This window comes from Rhinolophus hipposideros (genome assembly GCF_964194185.1).
Source record: "Rhinolophus hipposideros genome assembly, chromosome: 20".
Taxonomy (NCBI): Eukaryota; Metazoa; Chordata; class Mammalia; order Chiroptera; family Rhinolophidae; genus Rhinolophus; species Rhinolophus hipposideros.
Genome location: NC_138066.1, coordinates 7990324 through 8009336, shown reverse-complemented (window position 1 = coordinate 8009336; position 19013 = coordinate 7990324). Strand labels below are relative to the sequence as shown.

General features: G+C 43.5%; 1 long non-coding RNA gene across 1 annotated transcript; it reads left to right on the top strand.

Moving 5' to 3' along the window:
* Window positions 1-3945: 3945 nt before the first annotated feature.
* Window positions 3946-17891, top strand: LOC308488908. Its single transcript, XR_013991993.1, has 3 exons — window positions 3946-3997; window positions 4512-4618; window positions 15705-17891. It is a non-coding gene; the product is annotated as an uncharacterized lncRNA (long non-coding RNA).
* The last annotated feature ends 1122 nt before the right edge of the window (window positions 17892-19013 follow it).

Genomic DNA, 19013 nt, shown 5'->3' with positions numbered 1-19013 from the left:
CGAATGCCTTCCACACAGGACCCCAGGGAAGCACTTTCCACCATGTGTCTGTGCCCACCCCCAGCTCCCTGTTGCTCTTCACACTGGAGCAGGTTTGAGAGAAGTTAACTATGAATGGATTTATTCATCCTTTCTCTAGCTTCCCATTGATTTACCTACATTCGCAACAGGAAACGAAAAGTCTAAATGCTGTATGGCATTTTGTAAGAAATGTGGATTGTCATTCCTCTAAAATAACAACAACCAACATCTATGGGCTTTATTCAGGAGGGATGCAACTGAATAGAATTGAGTTCTTTCTCCTCTTGAAGAATATTTCTTCTGCTGGATTTGAAGCCTCTCCATGGGCCAGTACAGCCTGTCTGTGCAGGCTCACTGCTTGCTTCCAGGAACTCTTGGGTCCAGCCATGCTAAAAATCCCTTTCTCCTTCTGAATCCTTTGCTCGTGCTCTTTTGACCCACCCTCCTATGGCCCAGCCACACATTCTCTTTCCTTTACTGATCATGATCCAGATCCCAATCTAAATTTTTCAGGTAGCATTGGCTGATCAACCCACTAGACCATCCTCATTTTCCTTCGAGTATTTACAAAATGTCATCTCTTCTACTCATAAGGTACGTCTCTGTGGAATGCCCTCAGCAAAAGTGCGTTGAGCACTTACCACACGCCTTTAGGTTCTGGAGGTAGAAACACGATTCTGTTCCCGGGGAGATAATACTCAAGTGTGTGAAACCGAATAAACAACTTTACAGGTACATGCAATGATTTCAAAGAGTAAAGAAAATGAAGCAAGATAATGTGATAAAGTGACAGAGAAGGAGAGAGGGTTAAGATTAGATAAGATGCTCAGGGAAGGTTTCTGTGAGGAGAAAGCATTTGAGTTGAAATCTATAATGATAGAAGGTACTAGTCCTGCAAAACTCAGAAAAAGAACATTAGACAGTAGGAAGCCCTGAGGCAAGAAGAAGCTTGGCGGGTCGGCTTCCTTTAAAAAACGCATTTTTCAAAGATGACTGTATTTCTCCTACAGCATCTAGCACATAACAAGACTGCTATATTGTCGTCTCCATGAGGGTAGACTCTGTGCCTATCTTGCTTTCCATGACTAGTACAGTGATTGGCACACACTAGACACTCAAATTGATGAATGAATGGATAGATGCTCTCTGAGTAACTGAATGACTTATCTCTGGTCTGATAGCAATTTTGCAGAAGAGCCAGAATGAACAAAAGAACTCCTTCATTTCCAAAATGTCAGTCTGTACTGAGCCAGCACCCTTCTAATCTCTGCTACTACCATTCCGTCAATGGGCACTCACTTCCTTTATGGAGGAACATTATACACGAGTGAGATCTCACATAGGAAATGCTTGGAACTTAAGGAAGCTGCTCAGTAAATTCAGGCGATTCCTACTACATGGCTGAGCAGGTGGGAGGTCAGAAGTCATTATACATTAGATTTTCCCCAAGCAGCAGTGGGAATGCAGTATGACCAGTCCCTGTGCTCACTACTGTAGGATTCCAAAGCTTGCACCTCTTTAAAGCTCGTGGAATGTGGAAAAAGCATTCCATCCTCTTAGCAGGACACTTTACCTTCCCTGCTGCTCAGTTTATTGTTATGGTAATCCAGGGCCCCCATTTGGCCCTTCTCTTGCATTCTCTGGTGGGCAAGGCTATGCTACAACAATTCAAAGTAATCCCTGGCCCAGTGGTGTTTTTAGTGTATCCAGGAGACTGTCCAGACATAAAGCAATGATGCAGAAACATCAGTATAGAATAAAGAATGTAATCAAAAGCTTTGTTAAAATAATGAACCTCCAGAAAACCTCCCCATCTCAAACAACAATAGTGGAAACTATAGACCAACTTCAGCTTTCAAAGGAACTATAATACTATAAACATTTTTGAAATTTATAAACTATAAACATTTTTGAATTTTATTGTTTCGGTGTTCTACTTCTTCCCAGTATCACTATTTAAGGTTGTAAAATCATAGAGATAGTGGCCACTTGTTCAGGTAGGGAAATGGATGAAGCACTCTGATTGATGCTCTTTTTTTCCAGTGAAACCAAGATACAGCAGTTCACCCTACCAAGGAGTCCCATTTTTCTAAACAATAAAAAGTGGTGCTTTACGAGTGACATTTCCTAGAAAGTATTCTCATCCCACACCTATTTCCAAACCCACTCTGCTGCTAGTCCCGCTGCTGACAGCAGTCCAGAGACGCGAACTGTGCAGAGAGAACCTGCATATACTAATAACCTGTCCTGTGACTCATGATCCAGGTTAGTAAACTCATAGCTAAGCTTTCTTTTTGAATAGCAATAGGTAACCTGGGCTGAGTATTTCTTAGCACATAACCTAGTGGTTTTCACCAAACTTGAAATATCAAGTCCAACAGTGAGCTGGTATAGTGGCCAGAGTTTAATATGGTGTGTATGAAAATAATATAGAACTGATGATGGTGGAAAGAAGAGATAGAGGATGAAATGGCAGGGTCCAACCTCCTGGCTTAGCCCCTTTTACCACCTCACAATGACTCTCTGAGAGGGCAATGCCTGGGATACAGTTTGACAGCGCAGTGGGGAGAGGAAAAGTAATCCTTGCAAGAGTAGGAAAGGCTTCACTGAAGAGGGGTCAACATTGGAATTAACTCTTGAAAGGGGCCTTTGCCAGAGAGAGAACACATTCCAGCACGTGAAACCACATATGCAATATATACCATGGGACATACAGAAAAATATGGTAAGTCTGGAGAAAAATAAATTGTCCAGGGTGGCTAGGTTATGAGGTGTGGCAAAGAGAATGAGCACAGAAGAATCTGGAGATTTATGTGGAGGTAAAAGACCAGGGGTCTTCAATTAGTCCAGGTCTGGATACTCTGAAACAGGTGCAACCACTAGTAAACCCCAAAGGGCTCTTCTACACATCCTTACACCTATAATCTTACAGAGACAGAGAGAGCAGGATTTAAGTGGTGAGAGTGTGGGCTTTGGTGTGTGAGGTGTTGTTTTTTTCTTGGCTCCAAAACATACTATGGTTGTGGTTTTAGAAAAGTATTAACTTCCCCTAAACCTCAGTTTCATTATCTACAAAATATGGATAAGAGTAGCACCTTTTTTAAAAAAAATTAAAGTTTATTGATGTGACAATGATTAGTAAAGTTACATGGGTTTCAGATGTACAATTCTGTAATACATCATCTATATATCCCATTGTGTGTTCACCGCCCAGAGTCAGTTCTCCTTCCATCACCATATATTTGATACCTGTTACCCTCACCTACCACCCTCCTCCCCCCTTACCCTCTGGTAACCACTAGGACATGGAAACAACCAAAGTGTCCTTCGATAATAGATGATTGGATCAAGAAGATGTGGTATATATACATAGTGGAATACTATTCTGCCATAAGAGTAGCACCTTTTTACTAGGCATATAAGGGATAAGCAAGAGAATGTATGTGACACACTCCCCAAATGTTGACTGGCACACAGTAAGGATGCAACAAATGTTGAGTTCATAATAATACGTGATTAATAATATCTGATGAATAATAAGATTACTAATAATGTTTCCTTGGTCAGGGTCAGCAGAGAAGCCCAGGGTCAGATAGATCTATTGAGGTCAGATGACCCTGTCACTTGGTTTCTAAGAGGAGCCCTGGTGAGATTTACAGCTTTGACCCCATCTCTCAGCCAGATTTGTAACGTCAGGATAGACACAGCAGGCTCATTCTGTCCTCAGATTTCTTTTCTCATGGGGATCATGGAGGGGGAGTCCAAGTCTTGGATGATGAAGACATTCTTGCATCTCCCTGTGTAAAATGATAATGCCAAAGGTTCCTGGCACCAAGCAAGGGAATGTGTCCCCCCCTCCAAGGCTCCTTGTCCCCAGATGATCAGGAGGTGCCTGCTTATATTAGACCCTGGAGACTGTCTTTCGAGTCCTTGTTTCTTTTCCCATATGTCTTTGTGGGTTTAGTAGCTGTGTTGTGTAAGTGGGCAGTGGTGGTTGCCTTTAAGAAACATTTGTTAGTAGACTTTCTTTAGAGCAGTTTTAGGTTCACAGCAAAACTGAGCAGAGAGTAGAGAGTTCCCATGAACCTACTCCCCCCCAAATACAAACACAGCCTCCCCACTACCAGCACCCCCCACCACAGTGCTACATTTGTTACAATTGATTAACCTCCACTAATACGTCATCATCACCCAAATTCCATAGTTTCCACTAGGGGTCACTCTTGGTGGTGTACTTTTTATGGAAATTGTTGACTTTTTACACCAGAAATTGTCTTGTGAAAGCCTATCCAGATAATTTGGGGTAAGGCTGATGCTAACCTATTTCCAAATAACCTGTTTTGAAGAAGAGTATTTAAGATTGAGTAGAACTGCAGGTCTCAGGGGTTGAGGAATTCTGGAGAGATTTTTTAAAGCACCTAAGATAACTTCTTTTAATTGCTCTTGCAACGTTCTTTAAGGAAATCTAAGTCAGCCTCCTACTTTGACAGATGAAGCCTTGTGGGAAGTTGGCTGTCCCCAGGAGCCCGGGTGAAGGCTGGGATGACCTTCCAAACAGGAATGCGAACAGCTGAAGGGCTCTAGTTACACTCAAGAGGTGAGTGATATAGACACTTTGCCAGTTGGAGAAAGGAAAGGAGTGGGGCAAAGGAGGTGGTGGAAAGAAGGACAGAGGAGGAAGGACAGTGACAAGAGGGTGGGGGGAGCGAGAAATAAGTGAAGCGCAATGAGAGCAACGGGCCACAGCCGTCAAGTAGCCTGGTGGAAAGAAGCAGGAACATCCCGTCCCTGACTTTGGGGGACAAGGTTAGAGCCCTACTTTGAACCTCAAAGCATAACTGGCAATTTACCAACCCAAATTACACCCTACCTTAATGGAAACCATTGTGGCTGACTCCCTCAGGCTCATTAGGGTCCTCTCACAGAAAGCAGCTATTGTAACTGGAGCTAGCCTTGGGCAGCTGGCAAGTGGACTTTGTCCTAAACCTTTGATTCAGGATTTAAATTTAAATTCAGTATTTAAATCCAGTATTTAAGTATGTATTAAGTGTTTTCAAGCAATGAATTCAAATGTACAGCCATTTAAATGTTTTTATGTCACCTTGCTTTTTTCTGCTCATTTGCATTTTCTATATTTTCCTAAAATGAATATGAATTGGTTTGGCAATGAAAAAAATAAATTATTTTCAATTATAAAAATTGAATTGGTTTGAAAAAGTTCACAAAACAATTTTAAAATGTTTTACAGAGAAAGGGGTGAAGGGATATATATATATATATATATTAAATTGTGAACCTTGGTCAACTTGTGGGATGGAGGCTCATTGGAAAAAAGATGGAGCTTGGCAACTTTTTAAACTCTCTATATTGCTTGACTTGTTAAAATGAGGGTCTACTACTTTTATCATTTCAAAAGTAAATTCAAGCAAACAAGAAAACTTAAGAAAAAAATTTTGCCACACGGTTTTAAAAAAGAAAGCTGTTTCGTTAAGTGAAACACTTTTAATTCACTACTTTTTAAATTGTATAAAAGTTTAATTGAACATTATTTTCTTAACTCTTTATCAAATCCTTTCCGTCAGTTATGCATGTGTCAGACCACCTGATAAAAGTTGTGTTTTGCATTTGTCCCTCATTATGGCTTATAAAGGACTTTTTGTCATAAGCAAATGTTTCCATCAAATGAATTCATATATGTGCATTTAATTCAGAGCTTCAATAGCTTGAATAACTTTTTTTCAACTATGAAGTTTCAAACTGACAGAAAAGTCTGAAAAATAGTTTAACAAATACCCATTGCCTACCATCTAGATTTAACGAATGTCATTTTCCATATTTGCTTCAGACCTTTAAAGATTATTGTAATAAATAATGATAAAAATACTACAGATATTTCTCTTCTGCCTTCATCCCAGCAGCAACTGTTTCCCTGAAGTTGGTGTATATCTTCCTGTCCAATGTTTTGTACTTTTCTGTTTGTATCCCTAAACGATGTTTTATATTTTATATTTTAAAGCTATACCAAAGTAGTATGGCCAATATAATTACTTTTTGCTGTTTTTCATCAACTTTTTTTGAGATTTATCCAAGTTGATAAATGGCTCTGGTTCATTCATTTTCATTGCTGTGTGTCTTTCCCTTGTATAACGACAGCAATTTATTTATTCATTCTCTATAGAATGACATTTAAGACATTTCTAATTTTTCCCTATTGTAAAAAGAGCTGTATTGAACATCCTATCTGTGTCTTGTGTACTTGAATCAGAGCCCTCCCAGGGATTGTCCTAGTAGTAGGACCTCTGTTATTAAAACATCTTTTACATTTTAAGAGTGAGAGAGAAAGAGAGAAACGTACAGTCTTCGGTTTTCTTCAGGGAGATTGATTTCAATGATTCGGGGTCATTTTATTTCATCTGAGGATGAATTCTCTACTTCCTTCCACCACTTTTCTCCCAAATTTGAATACTGGGAAACCTCTCCATCAAAGCCCTGGTTATGAGCAATTTATTAGAACTCAAAGAACGAACTCATCCTGAAGTAGAACTGAGGATGAGACCGGGGAATACGCTATTTTTTCCATCCTTTCTCTCAGAATATCGCACATCAATTTAGAACTTGTTAAACAAGAGATCAAGATCAACAAGTTTATTCGAGAAAGAAAATGTCTTTGTAAGTAGAATAGCAAATTTAAAATCCTGAATCTTTGTGAACCCAGATTGAAGGATGTCCCTTCAGTGCTGTGATTTGATGAGCACCCTGTCCTGGTCATTTTTCCCTCCAACTAAATCAATCTCATTGTGTGTGCATTAGCGGATTCCAGGGGATGGATAGGCAGCTCCATTTTAATAGTCTGTTGGTAGGGAGTAACCTGTCATCTTTCTAGAAGAGGTAGAATAAATCCTACTGTCGAGGTCCCCTCCTTCCTCATACCAACCCTTTCATAAATCAGTCCTTCCAAGCTGAGTGCCACCAAGGACTGACGGACTCCAGGAGGATAGCTGCCACCTGTGGTCACCCGAAGTTTCCTCAGCCCCACGAATAAACAACTGCTGCAAAGGTGCACAGCACCTGCCCTACATCTTCCCAAGATTTGCCAGTGCTGCCAGTAACTCAGCTCGGTTACTGTACCCCAAAGTGTGCTATGGGTACTAGGCACGATATGCAGCATGAACGAACGTGGCTGACTGCTAAATCTGTTGCATTTTAATAGTTATTCATTTTTAGACATAGTTCACAAATGTTATGGCTAAGGACAAGGCTAAAATACACTGAAGTTCAAAAAAACATTACTTATAAAGAAAAATAATTAAGTACATAAAGACGCATATTTGTATGGCAAATATTTTGCAGATCATATGCAGGTGACTAAATTTAGGAGACGTTGCCTGAGCCAAAACGTGGTCTGGATTAAAGTACTATGAGTCATTGAATTTGCATGAGCATTACACTTATGAGAGTGTTGCTTTGGGCACGTCCCTCCAGTTCCCTGAGTCTCGGTTTACCCACCTAGAAAATATAGGGGTTGGACTAGAAAAGTGATTCTCAGCCCTACCTTCACCTTTGAATCACCTGGGCAAATTTTAAATGGACTGGCATCCTCTCCAGCCCAACACAGTGACCACCATCCGTATTTTTTAAAAGCTGATTGTGTGCAGGCAAAATGGAAAACCACTATATATGATCGTCTGAGATTCCTCCCAGATGTAAGATTAATTGATTTTTTGATCCCATAAATAGAATATTCATTGTCCTTTTCTGGGTTTTACAAGTTCCTACCACAGTGTGTGGTATAGAGTGGCTGCTCAAGAAATGTTTAACAAAAGAATGATAGACTGAAGTTCAGGAACATGATTTTATCAGGGCATCCAGGATTAAACAAGAGGTCAGAAGTTACTAAGCAAATACACAAGAGTCTGATTTTTATACCTGAATTCCAGTGTATTTGTTTCTAAAGGGAGTTTCTCTGGATCCAAGAAATGGAATCAGTCTTTGTCCCAATGCAGTCTCTTCCTGGTGAATGGGATCAGAAGGTTACTTGGTGAGCACAGAACAAAAGTTGAATTTTCTTATGTGCTATTTCTGTCAAGTTCTGCCTATCTGATGGCCTGGCCTCCATTTCCTTGAGGCTATTTTTATGCAAAGGGTCAGGATCAATCATGGAGAGCCAGAGTGCCTGTAGGAGGTTTTCATTTTCCAGCTTTCCTTCTCAAATATTCATGCAGACCACCATGCTGCCGTTTACACACTTGTTACTACAACACACAGTTTCCTAAGTGTCAGATTGTTTTTGCATTAAGTTAGGCTGCTTGCTAATGACATATTTGGGACAGGCACTTTAATCTCCTCAGTAAGGTCACTCCAAATCACTGTACAAGATGGGTTACTTCTGGAAAGCTGTCCTGTAGACAGCTAATCCCATCCTTCTTGTAGGCTTGACTTACGGAGATGGCATCTGCTGACCTCATGTTTTGGGAGCCATCTCATTTTGAGGGCTGTAGTGCTTTTTGTCCACTGTCTACAATTACTAAACTAAAAATACTTTAGAGGGTAAAGAATCTTCAAGGAGACTTTGCAACCTGGACTGTATTCCTCGTATTTTGGTATCATATTTCAAAGTAATAGCCTTGTTACTATGGTAAACTGCATCATTACTTGCTTGACCAATATTTTGTGTTATAGTTGATTAGAAGACAATCTTTATGTGGAGCCCTGTGATTACGTCTCCTTTTCCCTGAAAATATACCCAATAACCATGCTGCCTGTGATTTTCCAGATGGCACCATCACCACTTAGCCTCAGTATACAGAATCAGCCGCCTTCCCTGTGCATGATGCCAACACTTCATTTTTCTCATGCAAATGTACGCTTCCATGTGTGTCAGCCACAATCCTCTTACATGCCACCTCCATCTCCCACTCCCACTAGTACAGTTTGTGAGCCTCCACATAAACCTAAGATTAGAGAAACAGAGATGGATTGGTGTTGCACAGGTGTGGTATTTAGCTAAAAAGAAAAAAAAAATGTATGGAACATTCTGCTGCGGGTTCAAACTGAATTAGGAGTATATTTCTAAATCTTCCCATCACCCCATTCCTACCAAAAGGTAAAGAAAATACTTACAGAGACTGTACTTTCCAGGACGGTGCAGATGTCAAATGTCCTCTCTCCCTGCCAAACATTCAAATGCCCTTGGACTTGGCCGACATGTGCCCTGTTGCCTTAGGGGCTATACTGCCCCACCTGTCGGGAGGTTTGCGTTCAAGAATGTTTTGATTATGCACGCTCTTCAAGGGAAATAAGGGAATGTGTTCTTTTATAATTATACAATTTTAGAGAAGGAGAAGTTAATAAAGTCCTTGACATGAGAGCTACAGACTATTTTAAGAAAGGGGAGAGGAAGGATACAAGGAATCAAAGGGTTTTAACATGCTTAAACCAGAAAGCTCATAAAATACTTGTGAGGGATTTATTGCTGAGATGGAATTTAGCTGGCTGAATGATATGAGATGCTCAATATACCAGTAAAAGAAGGGAATCTTTCAGTCTGTTTAATCACTCCAGGAGTAGGAGTAAAACACACAGTTCGCAGTTGAATTAGATTATGAGCATGGATCAAGAGAAGACATGAGACTTCAGGCCGGACCCAGTTGATGTACTAATGGTCCAACTTTGCACATATGGGAGGATCAGAAAAGAGATGATGGCTAAAAGGAGAGTTAAAGGTCATGAGATAAGGCATTCAAGAAGACTCTGCATGGCTTGAGCAACAGAGCTCTAACAAAGTCACGTACAACTTAATGGGCCATGGAATCCAGAGGCAATGGCTTCTCTGCCTCGGTATTTCTTAAGTCATCGTGAGCATACTGTCAATAATAATAAGCCTAGATTACCAAGAAAAGTTAAAATACTCTTGACTGTGTAATAGTGTCTAGCACGTAGCAGACAGTAAATACCTGCTGAGTGATCGAATCTCTGGTGTTGAGTCTGAGCAGTTGGTAGGGACTGTCTGGGATGAAATACTGAGACAGATCTCAGGCTAGGCACGGTGGGAAATGCTCCAATTTAGGATTGATCTGCCTCAGGTGCCCGAGAGCAAGTGGAGAGAAGCACAGTGTACGTGTTAGTTCTGTTGTGAAAAATGAGACTAGAATCCCAGCTTGAAGACGTTGAAGTGGCCCTAAATGCAGGTGGGCACCAGAAAAGCTGACCTGATACCAGGGGACACTGCTGAGCTCAGACGTGGACAGACTAGCAGACAGGATACCCTCAAGCTCAACCCAAGGTGACCAGAAGTGAGGACGCCTCCACAGCAGCTGTGTTGGTGGGTCTGCACTGACTGACCAGGAAAGCAATCCCTCCATAAGTGACCCTGCACTGCCCTCTTGTGGTAAGCCCCATGCAATGAACATTGGCTGAAAGGGATTCCTTCCGGAGCCTCCTTAATTTACAACTTCTTAGCAGATGCCCTCAGCGTTTGGGCTTTAGGACTAATTTTACTAACCCACATGAACCCAGTTCTGCTGTGATGTGAGTATAATAATCAGGGAAAGTAACGTACTTTATGACTCTGTCTGGTTCCACCAATAGCCTGAGACAATTCAGTTGGCCTTTAAGAACTACCACTTACTAAACAGTTAAAATGTGACAGGCATTGTAATTGGCCTTTTATTTGCGTCATACTATTAGTCTCTAGGAAAGGTGCTATAATTATTCACATAGTACAAATGAAGAAACCGAGGCTCAAAGAGGAAGTCTCATTCTTGCTGCAAGAATATGACATTCGGTTTGGGGTGCCACTAACCTGTTAACAATGGTGCCCCACCCCAACCCCCCATCCCAGACAGTGGGAATAAGAGGGGAATCAGGGAAGGGGCAGAGGCACTTCTATTTTGATTTACAAGTGTATTTTAATAATGAATATATGTTACTTCTCTCTATATTTTAATTTTAGACTAAATTCTGAGTATCTCACGTGATGAAGGAATATTGCCAGTCAATCATGTCCAGAAGAGGACAAACAGTAAGGGGGGTGGGGGGGTCAGGAAACAGGAACTTTCACCTGGAGATTCATGAATTCATAGGAATATGGTAGCTGTTTTATGAGCCTTGAAGAGCCAGAAGAGTAGGTTTATTCTGTGTGTGTGTGTCTCCAGTGTGCAGACAGGGCCGAGAGAGCCGAGTTCTCAAGGCAGATTTCCGCTGCATGTCAAAGTATTTGGCTAGCCAGCAGGGACTGTCCCACCAGTGAAAATGGTGGCCTGTGGATGTGGGGCATCTTTGGAAGGGCTTAGACTGCAGGTCATTGGGAAGTTCATACAGAAGAATCATTGGTAGTTAAAAGATGAGTTCTAAAGCCTTAAAGTCTCCGATGTCCATGTGTCCCCAGTCTGTAATCCTGCCAATGGGTAGCAGTACCCACTCTAGCCTGTAGGTGGAAGCCTTGACTCAGTAGGAGCTCAAACCTGTTTGGTGCTGGGGTTCCCAGTCTTGGCTGCGTATCTGTGCACCTGAGGGGGTTTACAAAGTACTGATGCCTGGAGGGTAGGGGATGGAAGAGGGGGATAGGACTGTACCATCAGAGATTCTGATTTAATTGGTCTTGGGTGAGACCTGGACCATTGGACTTTTTAAGAATTCCCAGGTGGTTCTAAAGGGAGTAACTGAGAGAGTGCTTTGACTCTCCTATTTCTGCTGGTTCAATGGGTAGCATGTTTCACTTTATTTTCTTTCACTGTGTTCTGTAGAGAGGCCTGGGGCCAAGGGAAAAAAAAATCTGTAGGCATCAAAAGTGTCACTAGAAGTTGTAAAAAAGTTCGTTAAATGAAAGAAAATGAAGGCCCCTCCCAAAGCAAGAGGAATGAAGAAACAGGAGCACAAACAGTGCACATTAGGGAGTGATAGGCATTCGATTTCCTCAGGAAGTGAATTAAATCCAACCATATAAGGGACCTGGGAATGCTCTGGAAGGCAGGGTGGTGCACTGGTGAGGGGGGTGGGAGACTCGTCTCCTCCAATAGCAGGGGCTTTGACTTGTGGCCAGGCAGTGGCAGTTCTAGGATTCAGTACTGTGGGGACCTGGGGATGTGGGCTGGCCAAAGTAGATTTACAGGAACACTGAGGGACCTCCTGAAACAGAACCTATCCTGAGAGGAACTGGGCTCCTGCCAGAGACAGTGAACTGACCCAGACACAGCCTCCATGCCCAGGCATGGTGGGTACCCTCAGATCTGCAGCAGCCCAGCATCAGGACCTCACATAGGGAAGGAGCCACCTATAACAGCAGAAACAGCTATTTCCATAATGCTTCAAGACAACTGGGGCATGATCCATGTTGCTCTGACCCAGCCGGGACTGGGGTGAGGTGCGTGAGTGCAAAATTTAAGAAAGCAACAAAAAAACCTTGGAATTAGTAATATTTCAAGGCAATATTTTTTCAATCAAAGCATCATGAGCAAAAGAACCATACAAAAGAACCCATGGTGAACAAAATATCGACATTTTAAGTTAACACGGGGCGGTGTTAGTGGGTTTTGGCTCCCATATGGAATGGCACTGTCTGGACTTCTCTGCCAAAGGGCAGAGGAGGGAGTCTTCTCCCACTTTCCACAGCACTTGGCCAGAGCCACACCCATCAGCGTTGGCACCTAGGGAACTTTAGTGCTTCAGCCCGGGCTGGGGACAGCTGCGCATTGGTGCCACCTAGTGGGAAACTCCAGAGCCAAGGGGTGAAAGGAAATGGATTCCAGACTGAGTGACCGAGATGCCCAGGAGAGATTCTCCTGGAGAGAAAAGTTGTCGTGCTGGCGGGAGACAGACATGGGTAGCAGTTGAGGCAGGGACTGATGAACAAATGAGACAGGAAGTAGGCAAGTGGGAGATGTTCCTGGGCTGGGTACCCCAAGACAGGAAATTCCTCTTACACTCTTAGCACTGCTGCGGGCAGGTGGGGTAACCTAGAAGCAGTCATTTATCCTCTACATTCTCATGTGGGAAATAAGAGAGTCGATATAGAACATTTCTATGCATTTCTATGCTATGTGCTCTTCAACATTCTGTGACCAAGTCTCTAGTTCCAGCGACTAGTGTGGGAAAACCAGCTCTGAGAGAAACAAAACACTCCTGTCAGGAGCTCAAGTGGTAGTCCAGGAGTGGCACCTCCCGACCAGGCATACCCCACAAAAAAGAGGGGGAGGCGGATGATGACTGCAAAAGCCTCAGTGATGCAGTTCATTCTCGAAACTTTTAGAGCAAACGTAGTATGTGCCAAACAATTTAGCACTTCCATAGCTCCACTGACCATTAACTCATAGAATCTGAGTCCCTCAGGAGGGGTGAATAGGAGTTTGTGAGTGCCCAAGTAGGTTAGCAAGGGAAAAAATGACAGGCTTCACTTGGGGAATTAAAGAAGAAGGTGAAGGAGCAGGAGCAGGAGCAGGAGCAGGAGAAGGAGAAGGAGAAGGAGAAGGAGAAGGAGAAGGAGAAGGAGAAGGAGAAGGAGAAGGAGAAGGAGAAGGAGAAGGAGAAGGAGAAGGAGAAGGAGAAGGAGAAGGAGAAGGAGAAGGAGAAGAAGAAACGCTCTTTGAACTAAAAAGATTCTGAAAAACCATCCAAGGCAGTGGTTCCCAAAGTGGGGTCCCCCAGACCAGCAGCCTCAGCGTCAGCTGGGAACTCATTGGGAATGTAGTGTGCTTACCAGCTCCTGGGGACCTTGCTAGAACACAGATTCTGATTCAGTAGTCTGAGGAGGGGCCTGAGACTCTGCATTTCTTACCAGCTCCTAGGTGATGTCACATGGTTGGCCCTTGGGCCAGTTTGTGTAGCAGAGACCTAGGCCTATGTTTCCCAGACCAGTTTTAGGATTTAAAAAAAAAATCACTTGGAGTGCTTGTTAACTGTACAAGTCACCAGGTCTCTTCCCTGGAAATTCCTATTTAGAAGATCTGGCTTGGAGCCCAGGAATCTGCTTTTTAAAATAGCTGTTCTAAGAGTTTATCTTTAGGGAGAGCATTAGAACCGCTACGGGAGCCTTTGAATGCAGATTCCCAGGCCCTACACCTAACCTACTAAATCAGAATTTCTGGGGTGGAGCCCTAAATTCTATATTTTTAGAAAAGCACACAGCAGTTCTGCTGCCCAGCTAGATTTAGGAACCCCTGGTATAGTTCAGAGCTCTCATTTTGCAGGTGAGGAGCCTGAAACCTGGAGAATGAGCTACCTCAGATTATAAAAGAAACTGGAAACAAAGTTAAGGCTGGAATGCAGATTTTCTTATTCCTAGTTTGGTGTTCTTCCAGTGACTCTTTAAAGTGTACGTGTGTGTGTGTGTGTGTGTGTGTGTGTGTGTGTGTGTGTGTATGAACTGTGATACAAAGATAAGTAAGACGGTAAATCACAACTTCTCCTTAGGGAGAGCAGAAGAAATAAAAATGTGCCCCCCAAAGTGTGTACAAAATGTGTACCCACTGCTGGGTGGGGAAGAACAAGAGAGCCTGAGGTGTGTTAGGGTTTCCACAGGTGGAGGTGGCCCTGAGGAGTGGTGGCCAGCAGGAAGAGCGAAGGACAGCCACATTTACAGGCATGTGGACATTGGATGGGTTGTCAGTCTGAGGCTTCTGCACTCAACTGATAGGCAGAGGGGGCTGTTGACCGTGTTTGGGCAAAGCAGTGACAGAGCAGAGTGGTGTTTCAAATAGAACTAAAGAGAGCTAAGCTGTATCAACTAATTTGAATGGACTCCGTTGTGACATTGAACCCTACACACTCTTCTGGCCAAATGGCTTTATAAACCGTGTAGATTCACCACATGTTCATATCACCGGCCTTAAAATCCCCAGAGGGGTTTCCATGGAACCATGAAAGGCAGGAAGGAGCCCTGTCAAAATTGCTTCTTCTTTTTGCCATAGAGTAATGATTAATATTCAAAGTGTCTTTTTATCTCAGGAACTCAGGATGATTTAAAACATGGAACTGCTATAAATATTTCCTTACAGAGATCGCTCGAGCCACAGGAAAAAGGGGGCCCACGTTCATCTTCAACCCCATATTCCAGATTCTGAAACAAAAGCAATAGATTATTCAGGATTACAAAACAAGACAGAATTTAAAGGAAGAAGGATGGGCGGGAACCCAGGTCGAAAGAGCATTAACTATGTGTCAGCACTCAGCCACTCAGGCAGCAGAAATGTCCCTGGGGTCAGAGTCAGGAATCCGAAACCCAGCTGTGGAGCTGTTGGGGGGTACATAAATTTGGGGGTCCCTCATTGCTGACAGGACTGATTCCAGACTTGGGGGCAGCCTGGCTGATGCTGCCCTCTGACCCCTTCCTAAAGGGTCACAGAAGAAGGAGGGAGAAATAGGTGGCAGGAGACACTATTTAAGGTTCCCTCAGATTGCAACAGGACGTACTGAGCTCATGGCTGAAGCTTGATCTTCCCAAAGGGAGTGACTCTTAGTCTGCCATGTCCCAGGGAACCTCTCAAAAGGTGAGAATGAGCCCCATGGGGCTGCACACCTTGGCCATGGGAGATTAATTGTGGCCACCTCAAATTTCATCAGTGTGTATGTACTGATCACTCATTACACCTACAGGTAAGACCCTGTTGTGGTCTCGATTTGCTGTGGGACTGACATCAAGTCACTTCCAAAGGTAAAAACTCGTGTCCTTTTCATTTACTTTCCAACAGGGATCATCATGTGTGAAGGCTACTGCCTTGTTGCCCCATGGAATGGTGGTAGCATGATACTGGCTACTGTATATGAGAGGAGTGCCTAAAACTATGTCTGGCAACACGCAAGCAAGTTCTTCGAAGTAGCTGCTGTTGTCATTCCTTTCCCAGAACGGTGGGTCAGGCACCGAATGCTAAGCCTTGGGGCAACTTCTCTTCGGCTCTCTGACTTGACTCTGCTCCGGGGGTTTCTCACAGAGCAGAATGTGAATTGTGAGTAGAACATGCATAACCCAGAGAGGGGCTCGCGTCCCAAACATATCCCCTTCCAGAAATCTGCAGGTTTCTGAGCAAGCCTGTGCGGCGGAGATGAGACAGGCTTAGATAGCCACAGGCTGGTGGGCCACAGTGGAAACAAAAAAAGGAGGACATTTTTTGTTTCTGGCTGAGAATCATTATTTGAAAGGCTGGCTTTTGCCCTTGGAATGATGCCAGGACGCCCGGATAATAAGCACCCTTGGTCTTCAGGTCACCACACCTGTTGCCCACAGAAGAGAGACCCCAGGCCCAAAATAGGTGCAGCTGCTGCAGAGGCTTATTTGGCCCAGAGCACAAGCTGAGCCATATTTGGAATTGTTTGTCCCTCCACCCACCCACCTGCTCTCCCCACTCTGAGCCCTGGGGGACCTAAGACAGGCGTTCTCTCTCCCTTTTCCTAGCGTTCTTGGGGACTTCTGCTTCGCCTAGCCCCTGTTCCTGTGCTTATAGTAGCCAATTGGTAAATGATAGATGAGTGATTAAATGTGTCAAGAAACACAGACCCGGAACTTCCAGCATAAAACTGGAGGGAGGTGGAGGTCTGGCTGCTGGGGCACATGAGCTGACGCTGTTCTGTCTTCACAGGGTAGCACTCCACCCCCAAGGGCCTCCTCTCTGATATTTGATTCTCTCCTCAGGCTTACGAGCCAGTTTGAATCGCAAACAGCCATGCCCACACCCGTTGTTCCAGAAAGCCAAGACAGTCAAGTTCATGGTTAGGATTGCTCACAAATTTGTAAAGAACGACCTCTGGGTTATTGGTGTCTCTTTATTACTGATAGGCAGAGGCAAGTCAGTATAGGAATAACTTATTTTCTCCAAGGGCACACAGATTCCCCCACCACTATACCTTTTCCACTCGGAATTCAGTCCAACACATGAATTGAGCAGCTGCTGTGTACAGAGCCCTGTGCTCATTGTAAAAGGAATTGACTTTCTTTTGGTCTCTGAGTATAAAAGCATGTGACCCAGTCATTGTCCTCAATTTCCCATGAACTCTGTATTTTGTTTTTGTTTCTTATCATTATTATTTGAGTACTTATATTTCCTTTCCTGTCCTTGAACTTCATGTTTCTGTCTCATTTACTTTTGTATTCCTGGGTCACTGGGTTAACCCTCTGTCGGTGACTAGAGTCCATTTTCTGTATCTAAGCTGCGCCCCCTGTTCGTAAACTGGTGTCAGGGTTCTCGACAAAGGCGGCCTAAAGGTGTATATTACTTGCTCCTCTGAATCTCCTTAGAGCTCCTGAAGGAGGGACACATCTCATTTGAGAGAACATGGAGAAGGCCCACAAATACCCGGGCATTGGGGCTTCTTGCTCCGTGCTGTCATGGAAAGCCTAAAACATCTTAACTAAAAATAAGTGGTGTCATCCTGGGCCCCTGGCTCCTGATGGTCCCCGGCCAGGGCCTGAGGGCCTCTGGAATGTCTCAGCATTGCATAGAGTAACTAGATCGCGGCTGGGCTCCAGCAAGCAGCTTCAGAACCTCTCAGCCTCAGCTGTTTTTAGCAGTGGGATTATTGGCAGGGGTGGAAATAAACCTCTGTGTTCTGGGCGGCTTCCTCACCCAACATTCCTAGGTACACTTTGTTTTATTAAAGCTCTCAGCTGTCGTAGTGATCCAGGCATGAAGAAAGGAAAGGCAGCCCTTATCAGCTGGTGGCAACCTGCAAACTGCAACCAGTTTGCCCCCAATAAGGGCATGTTATTCTATTAGAACTGTGTCCTTCACGTGTTTCACAAGGGGAGGCCATCTGCCAATCGTAAATCAAGATCTCATCTATTCCTAGTAAAGAAGGAGCCTACCATCCAGGCTGGTGGTCCTTTTATAGTTGACAGGCATTTTTTAAAATCTTGTGCTTAAACATGTATTTATTGTATAATTAAAAAATTACAAAAAATAATAAAAAATAGAAATCTACTGCTAAGAAATTTGAGGCTTGGTACAGAATTCAGAAAGTCAGAGGTTTCTGGACAGTATAAGAATTACAGGGGGAAATTTAAAAAAAAGAAAAATGAGGCTACTTAGAAAAAGGAAAAGTAGTTTAAAGTGGCCCTTAATTTGGAAATAGTCAGATTCCATCCAAAGAAGTTAGCCGGAAGAGAGGGACCCTTCACCCTTTTTGGCCATCCAATTTTTGGGCTCATGTGCAAAGAACCGGTAGATATTACAAATGAGCTAAAGAACCCCCAAGTTCTTGCTGAAGATCAAATGGCTGGAGGGGAGACTCTCTGAAGACAGGGTGGGCTGAGTTGGTGGGCAAGAGAAGGGTTATAGTGGAATGCCTGGAGGAAGGTAACAGAATTAGTCAACAGTCAAAAAGGAAAAAAAGTATGTTTGGGTTTTATCGCCCAGTTGTAACACACCTTTGCCCCATGCTCCACCCCCTTCAGGTGTTTCTCCTGTCTGTTTCACCAGCGGCTCAAGTCGGCAGCATTTTGTAGTGTAAAGGAGTCTTAGGATCTAGAGAGAATCCCAGCTCTGCCATGTTGACCTTGAGCTAATTACTCTGTGCTTTGGTCTCTTCATCTGTAAAGCAGGCGTGGTCGGCCCACTTGTCATTGCTGAGTCGCTGCACAGAAGACAAGAGGCAGTACGTGCAGAGAGCCCGTGGTAAGAGTTCAGTAAATAGTGGCTGAGATCATCCTTCTCCTCCTCATTCCCAGACAAGGCTTCCCTCTGCTGCGTGGGTGGCACAGCAGGTCCTTATTTGGAATGAGATCCGAGCTTTCCTTTTTCTCTCCTCAGCAGCAGGGCTTATATTTCCCACAGTCATGGGCATCTTCTGCTTTATAGAAGAAATGAACACTGGCAAAGTTGGTCATAATATTAACTCTTAGAAAATGAATTTTTCCCTGTATATCCTTCACAAAATCAAAGCCCTACAGAGAAAAATAATCAAGGATAGCTTCCAGAACCCAACTGCCCACCTTCTCCTTTGTGTAAAATATCGTGCTTTGCCAATTAAGTGGACACACCAGGTTCTACGGCCTAAGAGGTTTTCAA